The sequence below is a fragment of the Syngnathoides biaculeatus genome, chromosome 14 (assembly GCF_019802595.1).
Source record: "Syngnathoides biaculeatus isolate LvHL_M chromosome 14, ASM1980259v1, whole genome shotgun sequence".
Taxonomy (NCBI): Eukaryota; Metazoa; Chordata; class Actinopteri; order Syngnathiformes; family Syngnathidae; genus Syngnathoides; species Syngnathoides biaculeatus.
In genome coordinates, this window is record NC_084653.1 from 94134 (window position 1) to 118645 (window position 24512).

General features: G+C 42.6%; 1 protein-coding gene and 1 long non-coding RNA gene across 12 annotated transcripts in view; one reads left to right on the forward strand and one right to left on the reverse strand.

Moving 5' to 3' along the window:
• The window catches only part of LOC133512685 (calphotin-like), an 85228-nt gene extending 62851 nt beyond the window's left edge, over positions 1-22377 (reverse strand). For 4 of the 11 annotated variants that reach the window (XM_061842524.1, XM_061842522.1, XM_061842523.1 and 1 more), the window contains exon 1: positions 21469-21898. The gene's annotated coding sequence lies outside the window, so the exon portion shown is untranslated. The other 7 variants (XM_061842526.1, XM_061842525.1, XR_009798248.1 and 4 more) reach the window with 6 other exon arrangements.
• LOC133512622 (uncharacterized) lies at positions 8771-13727 on the forward strand. The gene is made up of 2 exons (XR_009798226.1): positions 8771-9134; positions 11783-13727. It is a non-coding gene; the product is annotated as an uncharacterized LOC133512622 (long non-coding RNA).
• Positions 22378-24512: the final 2135 nt, after the last annotated feature.

Below are 24512 nucleotides of genomic sequence, written 5' to 3' on the forward strand. Positions count from 1 at the left end.
CGGCTGACACATGCACCTATGCAGCGTGTGCCAAACAAAGACCCACCATGGTGACTGTGCTCCAATGTCTGGCAGTTCAGTGGCAAACACAAACATTATTGGAGTTTCAATACACATGCGGGAACTCGACGGCTGGAATTACTGTATTTCCGAAGGGCCAAATGTGTGCGGCCGCTCGACACTCCCCATTGTAGGGATTTGCGAGTTTGGACCCTACGCATGTTCATGAGTCGAGGAAGATATGACCAATGATGAGAAAAAGTTAACAGCAAATGGATTTATTACAAAGGAATGTGAAGTACAGACGTCCGGGTCTTATCTAGTTATCTGGCGCACACGAGACGTGTGTCTTCTGGCAGGATAGCCAAAGAAGAAGACAAAAGCTGCCCAGTAACACGAGGTTTTTATATCTATGGGTCTATGGTAGAAATGGCTGCCCCCCTGCAGTCAGATCCTGGGCCGCGATGGTAACTTTCCGCTCCTTATCTGGTGTCGTTCGTCTCCACGGCAACGCCTGTGAGATGAGTATGGCGCCAGCCGGTTTTCTGCGAACAAAGATCAAGGACAACCACCGGCTCCACAACACATCCTTGTCTGATTAGCAAATGGGCAACACTTTAGCAGTTGATTAAATGTATAAGGTCATATTTAAGCAAATAATGAAAGTGCAATAAAAGTAAAATAGTCTTCCCCATCCATGGGAAAGTCTTAAACAGCGAACTCATGCAACCAAACGCTGTTACACACTACCCATTTTGTCTCCGAAGCCTTCAACCACCTTGCTACCGCAGACGGCTCACAAGGGACGAATTACAAAGCCACGGTTCCACCCACCGAATGTACTGCGCGGCCACATGTACATATTGTGAAAAACGCTCATCTTTAAGTCGGCAAGTAACCGGCACGGTCTGCAGCACACAATTGAGTTTGCGATCTCTTAGTATTTCATTTGTACATTGTAGTTTTTGAACCCTTCCTCCTCAACACACCTAATCATATGACTTATTCCTGCAGTCAGAGAAGTAAAAGAGTGTTCAATAGAATATCTTTCAGGATGTGTTCAATGTTGGGTTTTGGTACAATTTTTTATTTGTTTTTCCTCCCATAAAGTAAAGTGAGTAAAGCTTGTGGCTTCTCATCCAGCTGAAGTGTCCACATCTCCCTGACCTTAGATGATGTTTACTTCAGTTTCATGTTGCAAAAGTCAGGATTCATACACTTCCAGTGAATCAAAATTCCATAAATTTTCCATGACTTTCCATCTACTCAATACAAAATTCCATGACTAATATTGGATTGACTGGTTGTGGCAGACAGCAATATTTCAGCCACATCGTGTGTTCCCACTTATATAATAAGTGCTAAAACTTAATGTAGTAGGTGCATCATAGGTGCACGACTGTGAAATTTAGGTGTATAAAAGTATTGTTGATAAGAAGCTCATTGGCTTTTAGTGTAATCAGCAGCGACATGGGCATGCTTTTACAAAGCCATTCGTCTTTGAATTTGCTTATCCTATCACGACAACATGGGAGTAAAGCATGGTACTCTACTCTCTAAGAGTACTCTTCAGTTACAAAGGATTTATGCAAGCTAGCCCTGTTGAGGAAGATGCCATTTGTCATCTCCCATCCAGGCTGTGGAGCACTGGACCCGCTGACGTTGGACTCTATGACAAACACACTACCAGTATATACAGGGAAAAAAACAGAACATCCCCCAATAATTCGACAATACAAGCTGAAAAAAAGACATCCACCCGTAGTTGACGGATTAAAAAAGGCAGGAATTTTACACGCGTGCCCAGACTTGCCGTGTAATACGCCTATATTCCCAGTCCGAAAAGCACAAACATACAAATGGAGATTAATTCAGGATTTGCGTGCAGTAAACCAAGTGGTACAATCGTGTGCGCCAAATGTTCCTACTCCACACACTCTTTTGAACTCATTAAAACCCGGAACCAGGTGGTTTTCAGTGGTAGACCTGAGTAATGCCTTTTGGAGTATCCCTGTCCACCCTGACAGCCAATACTGGTTCATGTTCATGTTCAAAGGTGAAAAATTAAAGTTCACAAGGTTTTCCCAGGGATTTTGTGACTCCCCCAAAATTTTGTCAGGCCCAATCACAAGGTGAGCCTCATTTAATGCCCCACACAAAAGCCAAATTTTAGTGTATGTGGATGACATTTAAGTGGCCTCAAACACAAAAGACCAATGCAAAAAAATCGATACATTAGTGTTACTACAATATTTGTATGACAGGAAACCAAGTTTCAAAAGACAAAATGCAATTATGGAAACAAGAAGTGACCTACCTAGGACGCATTTTGACTGAACGAGGAAGCATTGTCGGTGACAAACAGAAACAATTAAAAAAAAAAAAAAGCACGTCATTTTTGGGTCTTTCCAATTATTGTCGCGCCTGGATTACAAATTACTCAGAAATCACATCACCATTGCTGAACATAATTTATGATAACCCAATGACATTACAAGACAAAAATGCATGGACGCTAAAAGCCGACAAAGCTTTTGATCTTGTCAAGCGAGAACTCAATTCGTTCAGCTGTGCTAGCACTACCAAATTATGACAGGCCATTTCAGCAGACAGTGACTGCAAAAAAAACACAGGAAAAATGAGACCAGTTGCATACTATACGCAACAACTGGATTTTGTAGCACGAGCCACTCCAGAGTGCGTTCAGGCCACCACTCTGGCTGTTGAGGAGTCTGCGGAAGTAGTCTTGTTCCACCAGTTACCAATGAAAGTGCCACACGCACTTTCAGTCCTTCTGCTGGAAACAAAGATGGCATTTTTGTCACCAGCACGACACATTGCATCGTGACATTGTTAGCACAGGGAGACATCACAATTCTAAGATGTGGGGTACTGAATTCAGCGACGCTTTTGCCCACACCAGCAGAGGGCACTCCACATGACTGTGGAAGCCACATCCAAATTGTCCATAACAAACACCATGTTCAGAGATAAGGGTCCACCTGTGCACTTGGCACCAGGACATCTTAGGTCACAGTTCGATGATCGACATTGCTGGGATAGTATTAGTATTACTAATATATTTTGTAAACTATCGCACAATTTGTCACTTTAAACTGCTCCCTTCGTACAATTGCCATTGCACTGGTCTATAACGGGAAACGCAAAAGGGTAAAGCCACTCTGTACATGCTTAACACAATGTGGGGCATTGAAACACTCTTATCTCTTACCTTTTCAAAATGAAGAAGACTTTGCATCTTGTACATCTGTGACTCTTATAATGAACCGTTCCTATAAACAGAATGTCTCTTTTTCTTTTATCTTTTTACTTTGTTGTGAATGTGGTACTAGGGCAGCTCCGACTGAAGGAGAAAAATTGTTTACACAGCCAATAAAGCTGATTCTGATTCTGAAAAAGCTCCTTGGTGGCAGGGCTCTGGGGATGAATGAGATTCGCCCGGAGTTCCTAAAGGCACCGGATGTTGTGGGGTTGTCCTGGTTTACACCCCTCTGTAACATCGCATGGACATCGGGGACAGTTCCTCTGGATTGGCAGACTGGGGTGGTAGTCCCCCTTTTTAAGAAAGGGGACCAGAAGGTGTGTTCCATCTTCAGGGGGAATCACACTCCTCAGCCTTCCTGGTAAAGTCTATTCAAGGCTGCTGGAGAGGAGGGTCCGTCGGTTAGTTGAATCTCACATTCAGGAGGAGCACTGTGGTTACGGTCCTCACTGTGGAACAGTGGACCAGCTCTACACCCTCGGCAGGAAACTCGAGGGTGTATGGGAGTTCGCCCAAACAGTTTACATGCGTTTTGTGAACTTGGAGAAGGCGTTCGATTATGTCCCTTGAGGAGTTGTGTGGGGGGGTTCTTGGGGAGTATGGGGTACCGAACCCCCTCATACGGGCTGTCCGGTCCCTGTACAACCAGTTTGGCCCACATAGCCGGGAATAATTCAGACTTGTTTTCATTAAGAGTTGGAAGCTGCCAAAGCTGCCCTTTGTCACCGATTTTGTTCATAACTTTTATGGACAGAATTTCTAGGCGCAACCGTGGCGTAGAGGGGATCCGGTTGGGTGGCCTCAGCATAGCATCTCAGCTCTTTGCAGGTGATGTGGTTCTGTTGGCTTCATCAACCCCTGATGTCCAACGCTCACTGGAGCGGTTTGCACCAGAGCGTGAAGCGGCTGGGATGACAATCAGTATCTCCAAATCCGAAACCATGGTCCTCAATCGGAAAAGGATGGCGTGCCTTTTCCAGGTCGGGGATGAGATTCTGGCCCAAGTGGAGGAGTTCAAGTATCTTGCTCCACGGGCCTTCTTCCAATCTTGGAAGTAGATCTTTGTGATATGCGACAGAATCGTCCTGGAACAAATTATTACATTGTGAGGAAGACTTGAGAGGATGTTTAAATATCCTCCTTTATCTTTTTCCCAGACCACAAGAATGGCTACCTTCCTAAAAACATACGTTGATATATTCGATCGGGGTCCTCTTCTAAAATGTTAAAACTGTGGCTCTGAAACTCTAGTACCACCTCAAAAATACAATCTCTTCAAGGACCACCAAAATAAAAAACACCGTAACCACTGCAAACATTTTGAGCATTATGAGTTTGAATATTGACAATGATATATATATATATATAATATATATATATATATATATATATATATATATATATATATATATATATATATATTTTTTTTTTAGGAAGAAAAATAAGTTTGCAAGTTAAAGTTTGGATAATAATTGAAAGCAGTCCCCCCCCCCCCAATTCTGTTTTTCCTATTAAATTGATGTGCTTCACTATTGAATTGAATAAGGGTATGTAAAAGGAAATTTGATGAGTGAGGGGCGGGATTTTTCTGGTTTCACACTCACAATGGGCTTCTGAGGGAAACCGTAACTCCAACGTGGCCTGCAACTAAAATGAGTTTGATGGCTCAGAGTTAAAGAAAAATAAGAAAGTTAAAATGTACTACTATATATTTACATATTTCAGGCTGAAGTCATGATAGCATAAGTCGTAAGGTATGCATTCGAAAAACAGTAAAATGTGTCAACTTTGACTGCGTAGTTTAAAATGGGGGAGGTATAGCCACCTGATAGACTGGTATAAAAATGTTAAAAAAACAGAAGTTAACAGAAAGAATTGCATTAGTTAAAGGGCTACTGACACATAAAGTATGATTTTTGGTATGTTTTAAATGAAAAATAGGCAGCCGGAATGGACCCATCCGTTTTGTTTTGTTTTTTTTTTTTCTCTCACCACACGTCATGATGTTGTTATGTTATATGGATTTTTGTATCTTGCGCCATGAAAATCCTCTCAAGGCATTAGTTTTGGAAAAGAAGCAGGAAGTGACGTTTTTTTTTTTTTTCCCAAGAAGCACACACTGGCAGTTTCGTGTGTTAATACCTGTTTTACCGGCGCGAAAGTAGCTGTTTTTTCCTGCGCGTTAGCCAAAATGCCATCTCGTTGTATTGCTGGATATTGCTCAAATACTCGGGAGGATGGATTCACTCTTCACACTTTTCCAAAAGACCCGGTTCATCGTGAAAAATGGATTGCACAGGTGCAAAGGACGAGAGCTTTGAGCGTTCTAAATGACAGGTAGGTGTGTATAGAGCTGAAAGGAGTGTTAATTAGTGATGCTACCCATAACCGTTGAATACCCGAATGTATTGTGCAACCATGGTTATATAAGTTGTTTTTCACTTTCGTATCACTCACTTGTTTTTCTGGTCAAGACGTCTGGACCGTTTCACTATCTTGTTCACATGCATACCAAAGACGAACATTGTTGTGGGATGTCTTGACAGCTATGGCTGCGTAAGATGTTTCTCAGAGCCTGAAGGACACACTTAGGTGTCAATAGTAAATCAGGAAACAATTGTTGCGGCGCCAGGTGGGACGGGTAGGCCACCCGTCCTTTCTCTTGCACGCAACTGAAAAGTATAATAGAGAGATGCAGAGTACAAACAGGTAGAGTCTGCTGCGGGTTTCGTACGGACGCCCAGCTGGTTGACAAGCGGACCTCTACCTAGGTGAACGGCTCTCCACCTTCTCGGCATAGGTAAGGGGCTCATATGATCGATTTCACGCAATGTCAACTGTGTTTTGAGAACTTGCATTTGGTCGAAATAAATATGCCAGTTATTGAGGCTAAATAGAATTTGGGAACGTTGGTCTTTTTGTTGAGTGTCGTCTTTGTCTCCTGAGCGCCGACCAGCACCGATCCTTTCAATAAAACAAGAGCTATTTAAAAAAATATTAGTTGGAAGGACCACGTAATCCTTTCAGCGAGTGACGACAACGCAAATGGCTCATCGTGGCTGGCGTTGTCGTCGCTCACGGCTGAGTACGCTACATACGCTCATACATTATGTCGGGGAGTCTCTTGTTAGTTAGAACTGAGCCGCATATCATCTAAATATGGCTCGAAATGATAGGGTAACAATGCCCGGGTCATCGATTGTGAGATGTTCTCTGCTTCGAAAAGAGCTTCTGTTTCAGAAAAATCCGAAAATCCCTGTTGTTCGTCTCCCATAGCAGGTGGCACAGCGTCTTCTCAATGGCGACTGTACTGGAGTGACAGCTGTAAATGACGTAGCAGGCAATATGGCTACCACTTAAGATGTCGAGTGAGACTTCCGCAACTTTCCGCTTGAATGACAAGCTCTCCCCTCATATTGTATTTTTCGTATAGACAGACAAACAATATATATTTTACAATGTATATGGGGATGTCAGTGGCACTTAAAATATGTTAAGATAAATGTGGAGTGAAAATTTGCATTTGCAATGATTTTGACGGTGATATATTTTTAAGAGGGCGGCACGGTAGACCAGCTGGAAAGCATTGGCCTCACAGTTCTGAGGACCTGGGTTCAATCACACCCCCCCTGTGTGGAGTTTGCATGTTTTCCCCGTGCCCTGCTTGGGTTTCCTCAGGGCATTCCAGTTTCCTCCCACATCAAAAAACATACAACATTAATTAGTAACTTTCTTTCGGGTTGTCCCGTTTGGGGGTCGCCACAGCGTAACATCTCAGATAAACGCTCATATTTGTTTGGTACACATTTTACGCCGGATGCACTTCCTGACATAACTCCACTTGGGGAGGAGAGGCCCCAGTGAGATACGAACTCACGACCCCTGATTTACCAAACCAATGCTCTATCCACTGAGCTATAAAACATACAACATTCATTGGACACTCAAAATTCCCCAGAGGTGTGATTGTGAGTGTGGCTGTTTGTCAATATGTTGCCTGTAATTGACTGGCAACCAGTTCAGGGTGTGTCCTGCCTCCTGCCCGTTGACAGCTGGGATAGACTCCAGCACTTCCGCGACCCTTGTGAAGATAAGCAGCAAAGAAAATGGATGGATGGTTATTTTTAAGATGTAGAGTAGGGTTAGAGTAGTAATTTCAATCACATGATTGCGTGTTGCTTTAATTTTGCCATTTAAAGCTAATTGACCCCTCCGTAGAAATTGCGTCATCCGCATCGCTGACCAATCAGAGGCCAGAGATCTGCATAAACCACACCCCTTTTTTGCACCCGCCGTTCCCTCAGACAACGTTGCATGGGCCATTATCGCTTTTGTTAGCGTTTTATCGTGTATTTGGGTTATTTAACAATAGATATGGTTAAGAGGTGTAGTCGCGGACTTTATAATAGTGAGGACAGGTATCCTGAAAGGCTAGTTGGTGGAGTTCAATTCGTACCCTTTCCAAAACCGAAGACCCAGTACGAAAAATGTCTTCAATGGATCAAACTTTGTGGAAGATCGTATGATCAACTGAATCCATCTAAAATCAACCGGAACAGATATGTTTGCACGAAGGTAAGCCCTATATTTGATTTTCAATACATGTCTCACATAAATGAATTAGCAGTTCTTCGCTTGCATAACAAAGCTACGTGTGAATGATTGACACACTTGATATGTGGTGAGCGATATTTTGCGATGATTTGACTGCACAAACGTGTCTCTGTTCGGCGGCTACCGAGCTACGGTAAACCGGACTATGTTTGCACGAAGGTATGCCCTATATTTGATTTTCAATACATGTCTCATATAAATGAATTAGCAGTTCTTCGCTTGCATAACATAGCTACGTGTGAATGATTGACACACTTGATCTGTGTTGAGCGATATTTTGCGATGATCTGACTGCACAAACGTGTCGCTTTGTTGGCGGTGAGCTAAGCTAAACCGTACTAGCAGTCCTAAAAGCCTTCGACGTGCACCGAGACACCAAGACTGAAGGAAGGACGTTTGAGGACACTAAAGTAGTGATTGTCGTACTCGGTCGGGACTTACGTATGTTCGGCACTAATTCAAGAATAATTATTGAGGGGAGCGCGTGACGTTACACAAAGAAAATGAAAGAAACAACTCGTAAATCAAGCCTTGCCTTCTTTTCCTTCATACGGCGGTTCACAAACGGCTATACAGATACACATACAGATTCTGCACACAAGTGTGATAGGTAACACTAAAATAGGAAACTGTCAATGACGAATTCGTCTTTGGGTTATAATATATTATATTATGTGGCTTCTCGGTCTTCCTCTGACTCGGGAAAGATCTTGTGCTAATATCAATGGTTTCTCCGTCGATATGCATGTAAATAGCATTGAAATACCCCTTGCTGAAATACCTGAAGCCCTGCTGTCTGCTTTTCAACGATATTTCACTGTTAGCTAAGAATGCGAGTGAGAAATCAGCCGGTAAATCGGACAGTGAAGTAAGAATAATTTTATTGTGTTGTTTTTCCATAATTAAAAGATGTTTCGCAATAGCTTCGTATATGTTTCGCAATAGCTTTGTATAACCTAAAAGACGATCGCAATAGCTTTGAATAACCAGCAATGTCATAAAAAGATGTTTTTGTGTTATATGATGTCGTGCAACGCCATTTGTTGGTAACAAAGAATAGTGTGGCGTCAGGCGGGATGAATTGGCCACTCACCCCTCCTTCCCCACACGCTTAGAGTATAAAAGGAGAACTTTAGATACTCTCGGTAGAGTCTGCTGCGGGTTGCGTACGGATGCCCAGCCGGTATTGAAGCTGCTCTCTACCTGGAGTGTTGGCTCTCCCTCCTATTGGCGCACGGTAAGAGCTGGATATTCTTCTAAGAGCTGATTGGATATTACTTAGCTTCATACCACGTGATTTGTGCTTGTGTTACCATTTCTGTGTAGGACCAATAAAGTGCCAATTGTTGGTAGCCAGAAGTGTGTCTTGTCTTCATTTCTGAGTGCCTATCTCCGACGAACCTATTAAAATTTGATACCGAACTCCTGAGCGAGGTATCAGAAATGTTTTAAAACATTTTTGGCGTTGTCGGCAGGATCGCGGAGAATACATTCAGAAATGGCTTGTTGCTTTAAGAGCAAAACTGTGAAGGAGGCGGAAGTGGCCTCAAGTTTTAAGTGTAAAACTGTGAAGGGAGCGGAGGTGGCTCCCAATGAGGATGGCGTCTCCGACTGGGAGAGCCTTGGATTTGAAGAAATAGGGAAACTCCTTAGACGGTACGGGGGACGCCCTAAGCCGTGGATAGGAGAAATTCCCTTGGCAACTCCACCGCTGCTACAGCGCATGTTAAGCAGGGTGGATGTGAGGGACAAAGCCCCGCTGGGTGGCGTCCGAGAGATGTTGTGGATTTTTGCCGAAGCCTGGAAGGAAAGAACAAAGGCTTTGGATAAAGTATGCGCTTCTGAAATGCAAAAAGATAAAAAGATAGCGCAACTTGAAGAGAATATTAAAGCGCTCGAATCTGACCAAGCTAAAGCGCAGAAAATCTTGGAGAAATCAGTGGCTTTTATTTCTTCAATGGCGCGCGAGAAAAGTAATAAAAGACCGCGTCGCATCGACCCAAAACAGGTCCGCTCTTTCGCTGTGGCACTCCAGGAAGACTGGGAGCCAGAGGGATGGAATGGCGACATATGGGGAGATGGCGACATGCAATATGGCGGGGAAATGAAATCTCAACCGCTGTATCCACAAGTTGGACATCTCCAAGTTAAACCGATCTCGCGGAGACGGGAGGAACAGCATGTTGTCTTGCCCGTCTTTGAAGAACAGCGAGATGAGAATAATGTACCTATAGTTGATAGGGAAGGAAACCCTATAGTGAGGCGAATAAAACAGCCTCAGCCGCCGCCCAGAATGACGATAACAAAAGAGGACTTCTCTCAGGAAGAGATAGCCCATTTAACATCAAAGTATCGACAAAAGCAGGGAGAACCAGCTGATTCTTGGCTCAGGCGGATGTATGAGGAAGGAGCTGACGCCATAGAGCTTGACTCAGAGGACTTTCGCGATTTGGAGGCTTGAGTTCAGATTCTCGAATGAATGCCGAGTTTCGTGCAAACGGGAGAGCAATGGCGGTAGGTGATTCTTTTTCGCTATTTGCCTTGTATGCTATGACAGCGCAATCTGTGTATCCAACGTGGCATGATTGGCCCGAGATCAAAGGGCCTTGGGTAACCATCCGCGACGCAATTCACAGAATGGGGAGATTGTGTACGCGCGAGTCGATATCGCGAGCGGGTCATGCTTTTATTGACGAAACAGCAGTGCCAAAAGTGGTGTGTGATGCAATGATTCGAGACGCACCTCCCCACTATAGGTCTGCGATACTTACCATTTTGTTAGGAGCCGTCGATAACAGCTTCAGTGACGTAAAAACGCGCTTGTTGGAGTTGGCGACTTTGGGAGATTGGGGAGACACAGTACATCAGCCTTGCCCTGAGAATTACAGGTCCGAAACAGATGGCAAACGACCGCGCGCGAAACCGCCCGAAGCCGGGAGTAGTAGGCGGGAAATGTGGAAAGCACTCATTGTAGCGGGAGTACCGGCAGAAGAAATTGACGGGCTACCCACAACTGCCTTGGCTGCAAGATGCAAACAAAGGGGATTGAAGGTAAATTGCTTGAGCAGGGATCAAAGGGAAAATCAGAAATTGCTCAGCTGGCCACCATCATAAAGGGAATGATGACGCCGGCAGCTCAACCAACAGCCCCTCCCTTGGATGCATTTGAGGATGAAGAAGAGGAAGAGGAAGATACAGACTCAAGCGACGACATGCTAGTTAGACACAAGTGGCCCCAGCTATGTGGCTGCTGTGAGAAAGGGCCGAGCGAAACCCAAGAGTAAGGGGAAAAATAAGGACAAGAGGTCACGTACCTTTGACCTCCTCAGCTAGGATGGAGGACAAACTCAGTCAACCAGCCAGAACAAAATTATCAATCGATGGTCAGTTGGGGACATCAGACCCCATGTTCAATTGGACACGGAAACCCTGATAAAATGAAGGGTGAAAATGTTCCACTGCGAGGATTGGGGGGACAAATTGTAAATGGAAAAGCAGTAATTCTTCCATTAAAAATTGGGAAAATGCCAATATGGAAATTTGAAGTGGTCGTCACCCCCATCCCAGAGTGGATAATTGGAATGGACATCCTGGCTGGAATGACTTTGTATTTGAGAATAGGTAAATTTCAATTTGGAACAGGAATTGATGTGCGGACAATATTGGTGGGAAAGGTAAAAATGACACCGTTTCCCATATCTTTGGGGAAAATGCAATCAGGACCTCCTCGAGCTGCGGAAATTATAGCTCAGGGGTCTGATGCCACAGTCAGTGTTTTATATCAAAGAGAGGAAAAATGGGTGAACGTACCCGTGAACAAATGTTACATGCGAGAATACTAATCATGTTTTCTTTTGTCAATAGTGGTAACCATATCTGTTGCAGCTTGGTGGGTGCTTGTTGAAGTGGGAGCTGTTGATTGGACGACCCTCGACGGGAGGACGCAGAGATGGAAGACATCCGGCGCCAAGGAATTGGAAATGACTGGGTCATCTGCCTCCTTGCCATTGGTGCCATGGTCCGACCCTCGTGGGGAATGACCGAAGGTCATGTGTGCGAGACAAGCCAGTTCATCGGGATGAGATGGAGAATCTCGGTCAACATCCCCTGTGATCTTCCCATGATGATCCACCACGAGAGTGATACGGGGGAGTAAGGTGACAGTCTCCGCTTCCTGCGTCATGTGTATGTGGGATTTGGACGAATGGAGATATTGGGGGTGTCAAGCTGATCATCGAAGAAACAATGACGCCAAAAATAACTCAAACACACTTGACTCCAATCCTTGACACCTGTACACACCTAGCTCAAGCAGTGGTTGAAACCAAGATATACTGGACAATTCACTTTCCCCCGATTCCGATATGTAATAGAATAAAAAGGGCATGGTATGATACTTTGTTGGGGGGAACGGGAACCGTATTGGGATTGGCAAATACTGCTGATAATGAGGTAACTAAGACCATGCTGTCCAATACTGGAGAACACTCTGCCAGGGCCTTGCATCAAATAGGGGTTTGGCTTCCTAAAGCTCTGGTGGGACAAAAAAGAAAATGCAGAACTTTGGAAAACAGTGTTTAATTGGGATATCAAATTATGGGACGAAGCAGAGAAAGTGCTTCAGAACTTGACAGAACAGAGTAGCTGGACAGTATGTAGTATTCAAACTCTACACGCTGCGGCTCAAAAGGAGTCGTTTCTAAGGATAGTTACGTCGGGAAATTATCAAGAGTGGCGGAAGTTTTGGAACATTTCTGACTCTTTGTGGTTGACATTACATCCCGAACACACCAAATGTAACAAAAATAAATGTACGGGGTATTGGACCCAGTACAACGTGACGACAACAAAGGTGGTTTGTAAATATCAGGTTTTGCCTGTTATAACGACAAGTGGATATTGGTTTTTACACATGGACGGAGAGTGGTTTGAACCAAAAACCAACAAAACCTTTAAATCAGATTTATGTGATTTAACAGACCAAGGGTTGGCTTGCAGATTACAACATGCGTACTCGAATCCGTGCCTAACCGACTCAGAGGTTGTACTTTGTGATTGGACTAGGGAGCCAGCCAGAGAGATGATGTGGCAAGTTGGACCGCATACTCTCTGTGTGGCTACAACACAAAATAACTCACAAGTACCTTCGGTTCTTTTTGTAGGATGCCTTCAAGATGTACACATATGGCGCTGGGGAAACATGACGTATCGTTTGACTAACTATTCGGAGTCCCGCAGGTTGACTGCGGTCCAGTGGGAGGTACTACGCTCCCCCTGGTCAGTGTCTCTGGAACGATTCAAATGCGCATTGGAGAGTTCTACAGACATCCAAAAACTCATCAAGTCACATGCGTCTAACATTTCCAGTCTCATGGTGTCAACTATGGTAGTAAAAGGGGAAGTAGTGCATGCCGCTAAATTAGTCTCATCATTGGTGGGACATCTTCACAGGAATGTCCTCCACTGCGCGTACTACTTTCTTGCCACCCTTGATCGTGTTAATGATTGTTATTTGGTGTGCTTACGCTATGCAATATGGGAACTTGCTATTATGTGCGACGCACCAGGCTTGAGGTAGAGAAGGAAATATATAATCGCCTATAATCAATTGCTTACATTTTGAATGATGGAAAAACATCAAGAGTGGAATGAAGTAAGAATAATTTTATTGTGTTGTTTTTCCATAATTAAAAGATGTTTCGCAATAGCTTCGTATATGTTTCGCAATAGCTTTGTATAACCTAAAAGACGATCGCAATAGCTTTGAATAACCAGCAATGTCATAAAAAGATGTTTTTGTGTTATATGATGTCGTGCAACGCCATTTGTTGGTAACAAAGAATAGTGTGGCGTCAGGCGGGATGAATTGGCCACTCACCCCTCCTTCCGCACACGCTTAGAGTATAAAAGGAGAACTTTAGATACTCTCGGTAGAGTCTGCTGCGGGTTGCGTACGGATGCCCAGCCGGTATTGAAGCTGCTCTCTACCTGGAGTGTTGGCTCTCCCTCCTATTGGCGCACGGTAAGAGCTGGATATTCTTCTAAGAGCTGATTGGATATTACTTAGCTTCATACCACGTGATTTGTGCTTGTGTTACCATTTCTGTGTAGGACCAATAAAGTGCCAATTGTTGGTAGCCAGAAGTGTGTCTTGTCTTCATTTCTGAGTGCCTATCTCCGACGAACCTATTAAAATTTGATACCGAACTCCTGAGCGAGGTATCAGAAATGTTTTAAAACAGACAGTTTCGCTCTATTCTTTTCTTGCTGCGCCGCCATTTTTGCTAATTGTTTGTCTGACGTTAGCGCACGTGGCGTGACGTCACTTCAGGAGGAGTGGTTAAGTGCCCTATACGGAGGGGTCAATTCAAAGCATAGGGTTGACAATTCTACCCCACCCCCTCCCACCCAAATGTTTCATTTAAAAACGCTCTGTTAAATTCAATCAGCGTTTGCCGATTGTGTTGAACTAAGCTTTCAGCTTTTTCAAAACATTGCAGGGAAAGACCGTTCGTGTTGATTCCTTGACAGGCCAGTACATTTAACTTTTCTTCAGATTAAGTTTGTCATATCAACAATTTTTATTGATGAAAAATTTTAAATACAGTTTATCATGTTCTACTAATATCGTAGTACCATAATGAAATCTGGAATTATTCTGAGTTTGAATTTTTTTTTCTATTTTAGTTATGTATGTTTATTTTTAATGTACAGTTAAGTTATATTAATCTGTTAACAAGAAGTTTTAAAATTATGTTTTTTTCCCCTAATTTAGTAATATACTGGTATTCCATCCCTAATTCCACCCGCAACTTTATATCTGCGGGCATTACTGACCACACTTGTACATTTTTCAAATGTGAGTGACGTCAGAGGTCAGCCACATGCGTTTTCAGACACAGGAAACTAGGTCAAAGTTCGTGGACTTTAATTCATAAACACATTTTTGGGTAAAAACATCAAAAAGGTTGTGCATTTTATGGTACAGTTGAACATATACATTTGTCTAGATAAAATAATTTGCGTTAGAAATTAGAGATTCCATACACTTTAAAACAACACTTTGAAAGTACTTTTTGACAGATATTATCTACAAGCATGATTATGTACAAAAATATATGAACAAATGATGTTCCCACGCTTGCACTTCTTTCCTCCAAATTCTCCTCCACTCTCATTTGCTCAATATTTACTTTATTTAAAATTTACTACCTGGTGCATAAAATCTAGTAAGGTTTTATCTGGATTCTATTAATGGAATTTTGTGTGGTTATTGTCCTTGGAACCAGTCCCTACTTCTGCTTAAAATACAACCTGTGGAGTTAAGGTCTGATCACAAGTTTGAGGAATGTGTAAATTGAAATGACTTGCTTATTTACTGCATATGCTTGTGTATTTAACTGCCCCAAAAAATAATTTCCAATAGACAACATATGTCAACCTCAAAGCAGTCACTGTGATTTGACGGGCGTGATGACACCTGCGCGCCATCGCACTCGCAAATCTGCACAGTCGAGCACGAAATATGACGCGCGTAGAATTTGTTACGAGTAGATATACATAGACATTCTCAGCGCACATGAAAACCAATCCACTGCAGTGAACCACAGCCTTACTCCCCCCCCCCCCAACATGCAAGCACACTCTTCTGCTAGTTTACCTGATTCCGCCCCCCTTCGGCTCTTAAAGGGGTACACTCATAATTACAAACACTATCCACTCACACAGTCTGGGCAACGTAGAGCAGAGACTTGCTGCTTGTGTTTTCTATCGATAATAATGGTAAAAGTTAAAAAAAAAAATTAAATACAAAAGAAGAAGTGCTGTTGCTTTAATGAATGTCGGGGTATGTGAATAATCGAAGAAAAAGTGGCAAAACTGGACGAGAGTTCTAACATTAGACTAGTCTGTCCATATATCTAAAAGCGATGGATTGACAATAGATACCGCCGTAACCTACGCTAGATTATAACAATACATCATGATGAAATAAAATGATTTGATATTAATGTTTGCTTTTGAAACTGAATGTCTATTGACATCTTTAAAAATGTCTAATTCAGTGCAATGTCAATAAATTATGATTATGGTATTAGGTAACAACTACATACTCGGGTATAACAACTCAGTAAGTTATTTTAAGGTCTTGAGATTCCATCCCTATTCACACCCGCAACTTTATCTGCGGGCATGACTGACCACACCCGTACATTTTTCAAATGTGAGTGACTGCCAAGCCCATATTATCTGACAAAATTCACATTTTGCCCTAACAAAACTGTCGACCTTACCACAGATATGAATGCAATTTTCCTTTTAAAAATCAGAAACAAAGTGTTACTGTTCTTAACAGTCATGATTTTAATCAAATACAGTGATGTCATGAAATATCAGTGGACTGAGGAGAGGTGAAAAGAATACATTGAGATGCGATGTAGGGCAAAGGTATATTTGGCGAAGGCTAAACAAGAGGCAGATGATATGTACACCAGGTTGGACACGAAAGAAGGAGAAAAGGATCTCTACACGTAGGGCTGTGGAGTTTGTGACCAACTTGTTCAACAGAATACTAGCAAGCAACAAGATGCCTGAAGAATGGAGGAAATGCGTGCTCATTCCCATTTTTAAGAACAAAGGCGATACGCAGAGCTGTGGGAACTATAGAGGAATAAAGTTGATTAGCCACACAATGAAGTTATAGGAAAGAGTAGTGGAGGCTTGACTCAAGACAGAGATAAATATCTTCCATACAGGCTCCACAAAAACACACCAGATATCCTGCGATTCCTCTGGAAGCTGATGAGGGTTGTGTGACAGAAGATGGAGATACCAACTGCCTGGCATAGAGCTGGAGGAATTCTTATTCCAAAGGAGAAGGACTTGTCAGAGATTAGGCAGTTCCGACAGATCAGCCTCCTAAATGTTGAAGGGAAATTTTTTTTCAGCTTTCAGCTCATAGGCTAACAGAATACCTGCGAGGTAACAACCTGATTGACAACGACAACCCAGAAAGCAGGAATAGCTGGCTTCTCTGGATGCACTGGGAGGAGGTGGACACCGGTGGCTGCAACTGAACAGGCAAAGGCACCACTCAGACACAAGGACATCGATGGCCAAGTGCAGGAGGGGAGGAGTGGCCTTGGGCTCGGGGCCAGTAGACCAGTAAGGAGCAAGGCCACTACTGCCGAGTGGCACAAGCTGGTGGTCCAGGAGGTACGTCGAGAAGAGGAATCACAAAAGGTGCGCCCAACCTGTGTCGCAGGCCAAGCAAGGACAGTGGTCCTGGGAAGGAGCAGAGGCAAGGAAAATCACCTGGAAAGAGCTGTGGGAGATGGAGGCATTCAGGGCAAGCTTTACGATCAGAGCTGTAAATGATCTCTTGCCTTCTCCCACGAACCTAAACCAAATATCCCGAGTGCCTGTTATGCCCAAGTCCTGCAACACTGAAGCACATCCTGGTTGGTTGCAAGACCAGCCTTATGCAAGGCCATTACATGTGGTGGCACAACCAAGTGCTGCAGTGTTTTGCTGGTGTTCTAGAGAACCAGCGAATGATGGTGAACGCCCTCCCACCCCTGTCAGCCACCTGGAAACCAAGGCTGTTTTGTTCGGGCGGGGGAGAATCAAACCGGCCATACCAACAAGCCACCAGACAACGGACACCTGGGCAGTGCACGAGACTAGAAGCTGCTGGCAGACCTGGACAAGAAGCTCTGCTTTCCATCTGAGATTACAACTACCACCCTATAACCAGATCTAGTGCTTTGGTCTGCCTCTCCCAAGCTTGTCTACATCATTGAGCTCACAGTGCCCTTGCAGTTGAGGGGGTGGCTGGGATCACCGCTGAACACTCTCGAGAGTGTCGTGGGCCTATCAGCGAAAAACTTGAAGACGGAAGGAAGCCCACTTGATAACCCCTCAGGTGCCATCACAGATTTGAACATCCCACAGAGCCTCATCGGAGCCGAATTATGTATGAATAGAGGGATATTACCATCTAGTCCTACATAATACATCTTCGATTAACAGTATGGGTTTCATGCCTAGAAGGGTACCACAGATGCATTATTTAATTTGAGGGTGCGTGTGGAAAAATCCAGAGAAGGTCGTATGAAGCTACGCTCTGTCTTTGTGGATCTAGAGCAGAGGTCGACAACCATTAACACTTAAATAGACATTTCGACTTGGTTTCCACGGACACAAACACTTCTTGACATCTGAAATTAAGTTGTTAGTTGTATTAGCAATTTTTTTTTGTTTTTTAAAATTATATATAATTTTATTTATTAAACATTTAACTCTTACAAAAAATATCCCAGGGTTGAAGGTCTCTTTCAAATGAATGAAAACGCAGAACTTAAATTTTCGATTTTGCATCAAGTCATCATCCTTTGGGCTTTCGTCGCATGAAGTGAAGCCTTGACGTGAATTTAAAAATACTGTGGGATGTGTACTTATGTGTGCACCCCTTTAGGAGCGTCGGCGGAGTAAAGCAGACAAGGGTATGAGCGTGTAGAATGAACACTGATCTAAAATTAAAAAAAAGACTGGATCGCACATACACATAAAGAGGTATGTCGATTGGTTGAAGCCAGTGGGCCGCCATCTTGGTACTCCCAAAATGCGTGGAAGACATGGTTTAAAGGTTGGATTATGGCAGAGGTTTTCTGAAAGTTTGGCATGTAGAAATTTAACTGGTCGTATGAGCTTGACATTTTTTCAGTTCTGGTAACATGAAGGATTTTTGATTCTACTTTGTAACCCAAAAAGGCTAACTAAGTGCAAAGGAAAGACAACACCGTGACTACCAAGAAACCTTGCATATGACATAGGGCCCAATTTCCGTGACATGTTAACTTTTCCCAAAATATGCTGTGAAGCACTATCAACATAACAGAGCAAAAAAAGTAAGCATTCTTTTGTCCAAAAAAACATGAAATTTTAAGTCAATCAGTTACATATATTTTTAGATATAAGGACTTGCATCACTCACATACCACAATATTATCTAGAATAACCGTTAGAGAATTGACTTCAAACCACTAATCTTAAAAATAAAAAATAAAAAAATTAAAAAAAAAAAAAAAAAAAGACTGGATGGGTCATTGGCCAACAAAACTGAAGTCGCCATGCGCCAAATTGATACTCTCAAAACAACCATGCCGACACCCGCCGCGACAATCGCCAATTTCGTTGCTGTGAGAAAACTTTCCGCAGGTAAGTTAGAAAGATTTACTTTGACACTGTTAAAGTTAGTTTGTAAAGGGTCTTTTTATTTTCTGATTAGCTTAATTCACTTGAACAAAGCTTTGTTTACGTTTGTTGTTTTTCACTGTTCACTCTATGCTTCACGTTGATAGGCCGACGGTTTTTCATGAAAAAGTGATGTAAATATTTTCCTAAACTTCAGTGGAATCAGAGAGAAAACACATTTTCTGTGAGGTTTTTGGTGAATTTCATAATACAAAACTCTGTAAATTGAATTAGATTTTTAAATGAAAGGAATCTGAAATAGGACGTCACAGAGACAACAAATTAACAATGCGTTTAGCATGTAATTTCTCATTGCGAGTTCTTATTTCCAAAAATGTATCTAACTATATTGACTTAAAATGTAATGTTTTTATGACAAAAAATGCTTAGTTTTTTTTCTATGTTCTGATCATAGTGCTTCACAGCATATTTTGGGATAAGCTAACATGCCACTGAAATCGGGCCCTAGGTAATATGCAAGGTTTCTTGGTAGTCTTCTTGGTGGCTTACCAAGTCGAATTAAAAATCTTTCATGTTACTAGAACCGAAAAAATGTCAAGCTTACACGACCACTTTTAATTCTACATGCCAAACTTGGAGCCCCCCCCATAATCCAACCTGTAAACCATGTCCTCCACATGTTTTGGGAGTACCAAGATGGCAGCCAACTGGCTTCAACCAATCGACATACCACTAGATGTGTATGCGATATCCAATAAGTGCTTCAAACCTGTTCTGTTCAGTCGCTATTTTGGAAGCTTGTGGGACATGGCAAATGTCGCTAAGGGGGGGCAGAGTTTAAGATCGCCAGTCGGAAAGGTCCATTAAAGGTCAAGTGTCATCCCTATAAACATTCTAAAATAGATATTGTAATGAAAAATACATATAACATTATTCACTTCAATGTCTATATGAAAAAATAAATATGAGCGGAGAGCGCGTCATCCATGCACAAAGGTGCAGAAGTGTCATTGGACAACATCCAAGTGGTCGCCATCTTGGGTGTATTCCCTGTCTGTGACGTCACCGAGGACATTCGCCATTGAAAACACGCGGTGGACCCTACTATGGGAGACAACACGTGCCTTCTGACACGGAAGCTCTTTTCGAGGAAGAGAACATTACACAACCGGATGAAGTTATCGGGACATTATTACCTTATTGTTTCGAGCCATATTCAGATGATACGCGATCACGGCCAAACCGCCTCCCCGTCCGATCCACTTCCGCGGTGGAGATGAGCCATCGCGTTCTGAACAACGCTCTAGACAATGGCGTACTCATTCGCGTGCGACGACAACGCCGTAAAGCAGCTCGGCTCGACTCCGTGATAAGCCACCTCGGCGCCGAAAATGAGCCACCCCAGCAGAGGCGCCGCGTCCGCCAGTCACAGCTCCGGCGAAGGCTGCGCGTCAGGCTTGCGGATGGCAGCGGCCTTGAACAATGTCATAAAGCGAACTCGCTCTGCGCCGAAAATGGCTTATCGTGGCGCCAAGCATATCGACACATTTAGCACGCTTGTCATATGTACGCGTATCTTTTGTTATATTATGAGAGATCGATTAAGTGGTCCGCCCGAAACTATTATTTTATTTTTTTTTTTTTTAGTAACTGTTGAAACACCTACCTGCCATTTGGAACCCACAAAGCTCTCGTCCTTTGCACCTGTGCAATCTATTTCTCACGATGAACCAGGTCTCTTGCAAATTTATGAAGGGTAAATCCATCCTCCCAAGTGTTCAAGCAATCTCCAGCAATGCAAGGAGCGGGCATTTTGGCAAACGCGAAGGAACAACGAGCTACCTTGCCGGAGGTAAAACTAATAGAAACAAACAGTCTACTTGAGGGTGGTCCTGCCATGTACTTCCTGCTTCTTCTCAAAAACAAATCCCTCGAGAGGATTTTCATGGCCAGAGTTACAAAAAGCTGTATCTGTCAAAATCATGTTTTGTGGTGAAAAAAACGCAAGGGTCCCTTTCGACTGCCGTTTTTTCATTAACAACATAATAAAAAACATGCATTTCATGACAGTGGCCCTTTAAGGTGACGCAGAGCGTTAACAGTGAACAACAACAACCGTAAGCAAAGCTTTGGTCAAGTGAATTCAGCTCATCAGAAAATAAATAACCCTTTACAAAAACTTTTAACAGAGTCAAAGTGAATCTAACTTACCTGTGGAATGTTTTCTCACAGCCACGAGACGGGCGATTAACGCAGTTACCAGTATTGTACTTACATTTAAAACGAGGTAGATACTTGTCAATACAAAAAAAAAAAATACTTGGCAATACTAAACAATTGAACACATACGTACTTACTTGCTACCGAAGCCAAGTGAATGCTGTACGGGGTTTTCAAAGCAGTCCACTTTGATTTGTAAATTCAATGCACCCGCTTTGTCTTCACAAACCTGGTCCATAACCTGCCTATGACCGTTCACGTCTTGGCCATTCGTGTAAGCTGACACCATCAGCTTTTGACTCAGACCAGCAGTCATCAACACACTTCATTATCGTTGGTAGCTTTTCACTCTGGCTAAATGTTGTGTGACTTGACGTCACAATCCGGAGTGTACCGGAACTTGCCGATTCTAAGTGACATTTCGAACAAAAATTTGAGACTGACTTTGACGCGAATTTATTTCATTTCTGTTGTGTTGAGAATTTTTAAAATATTTTTAATGAAATGTTAGCTACATTTTTAAGATAACCATATAAAATAAATTTCCTCTGGAGGAGGAGAAGAAGAAGCGAAGAAGATGAAGAAGAAGAAATTGACGATGATGATGTTGATGAAGATGGCGGCGACCTCCGTACTCCGACTCCAGACAGCCAAGGTAAAGCCCATTTCCAATTTTCAGAAATACCGTATAACAGTTTCCATTTTTCAGTGGTCTTTCCATATTTATCATCCGGATTGTTAATTTATCCATTAAAAATTTTAAATGCTTTTAATTTAAGAACGATTACGTGGTGCGCCCCAAACTATTATTTTTTTCAGTAGCTGTATACACACCGACCTGTCATTCGGAACCCACGAAGCTCTCGTCCACTGCACCCATGCAATCCATTTTTCACAACGGACCGGGTCTCTTGCAAACTTATGAATGGTAAATCCATCCTCCCGAGTGTTCAAGCAATGTCCAGCAATGAGCCGGCATTTTGGCTCACACGAAGGTAAAACTAATGGAAACAAACGAGTCCACTTGGGGGCGCCGCTGTTCTTTACTTCACTTCCTGCTTCTTGTCGAAAACGATCATTCGAGAGGATTTTCATGGGGGGAGTTACAAAAAGCTGTATACGTCAAAATCACGTTTTGTGGTGGAAAAAAAAAACACATGGGCACATATTGGCTGACGTTTTTTCATTAATAACATTCTAAAAATCACCAATTTCATAACAGTAGCCCTTTAAGGACATAAGACATTAGCTCTTATTTCAAATCTGGACACGAGCCAGCGAGTATAATCGCAATTGAAGAAAAATAAGAACTAAAACTCATTGTTTTGGACATTTATTTTTAAAGATAGCACAAATGAGTAAAACCATATATTAGCGCCTTTAGGCCTTTTTAAAGGAAGACTTTGTCGAAACTAATAGGAATGGGAGCACACATTAAAAGTTAGTAGATGAGGGTTCAGTGTTTCTTTTAGTGCCAGTTATCCACAGATTTCACCAAGAAACATCTCTAAATTGGAAAAGTATTATCAAAATTCCTCTCTCGCTCAGACATTCCAACGAGCCGGCCTGGAAAACTCACAGCCAATCAGCATTTGCTTCCTGTTCTGACCCCCCCATTGCTCGTGGATACGCTTCATGAACGGAGAACGTCCACTATCTGGCATTTTGTGGATGAGTTTTGTGGAAAAAATAATTACAAACAACAAAACCAAAGTAGCCGGATGTACAATGTTGAAGCTTAGGCGCTTGAGCCAGACTACACATATCCAACACTTGACGTGTTATAGACGGGGCGTGGCACTAGCGACGAACAATAACAGTCGTATTATATGGACCACGGAGATTTGATACTTTTCTGAGGAGTTGGTTTCGATATAGAGATTATCCAGCAACCGTGGCCATACTACCCACCCCCCAATTGTATTTTTCAGCCTCTCGCTAACGACCGGGCATGGGGGGGGGGGGTCAACAAAGTGTGTATAACAACGAGTTGATGCTCCTTGCTATTACTACTCTCGCTATTGAGCAAACAAAACAAAAATAACAATGTTCCAGCGTTTGAGCCAGAATACACATGCGCGGAAGTCGACGTGTTAGGAGGGGCGTGGTGCCGACGAACAGTAACAGTCCCATTTCCGGGATTGAACAGCTGCGCCACCGTGCCGCCTCGTAAAATATATTGTTGCTTTTACAGTATTAGCACCAGCGGCTATATCTAATCAGCTAATAACCAGTAATGATTAGATGTGTGCAAATTTCCCCTGATGGTCAATGAGCCTCAACTGTGACAGCCACAGCTTTATCCTTTCAGGTTAACTCCATTGGAGGTTAAAGAAGGAGAAATTTGGGTGCATTTTCTCACTTGTGTTCCACAACACGTCGGCATCTTGGCTTAGCTAGAAGAATGGTCTGTAATGGTAACCACCGGCAACGTCAGGGGTGGAGTCAAGGATGTTTCTTCTGCGTTTGGCTGTGAAAGCTGGCACACATCCAGATTTTGCTTGGATTTCAAAAATGTTCTTTATTTTCATTTTTTTCAATTAATTTCCAAATTATGTGTAATAATAATATTACTTAACATTGGAGGGTTTATTGTACATATGAATTTTGGGGAGAGTCTTCCTTTAAAATGGAGATAAAATAAAGCACAAATGACAGTGGAAAATAAATCTGTGAGGTGGCAAGTAATCCGTCCATTTAATCCATGACATGTTACAACACGTATGGTACTCTTGATATTATAATTCCAATTTATTTTATATTTCCTTCACAATCTTTTTATGTGATGTTGAATGAAAAGGATTCATTTTTGTTTTGGGTTACCAGCATAATATTTAAAACACACAAGAAGCAAAAATTCAGGCAATGAAATGAGCTTCAAATAGTTTTTTAAACAAGCAACATTTATTTTTTATGTTGAAAACAATGAAGTTGTTTTTGTTTGCTTTATTTTATCAGACAAAATAAATACGTAAGGGCTCATGTGCAGATTTGAAATAAGGGCTTATGTCCTAGGACCTCATGTCCTTAAAGGGGAATGTCGGTGGTTTGCATTAACAATATACCCAATAGGTCATGTAATATGTACTCTATCTTGACAATGTGATGATAAATCCTCTCTCATTTAATAGTCTTTTGAGAAGATTTTTTTTCAACAATTACTAATTTTCAGGGGCGCTGC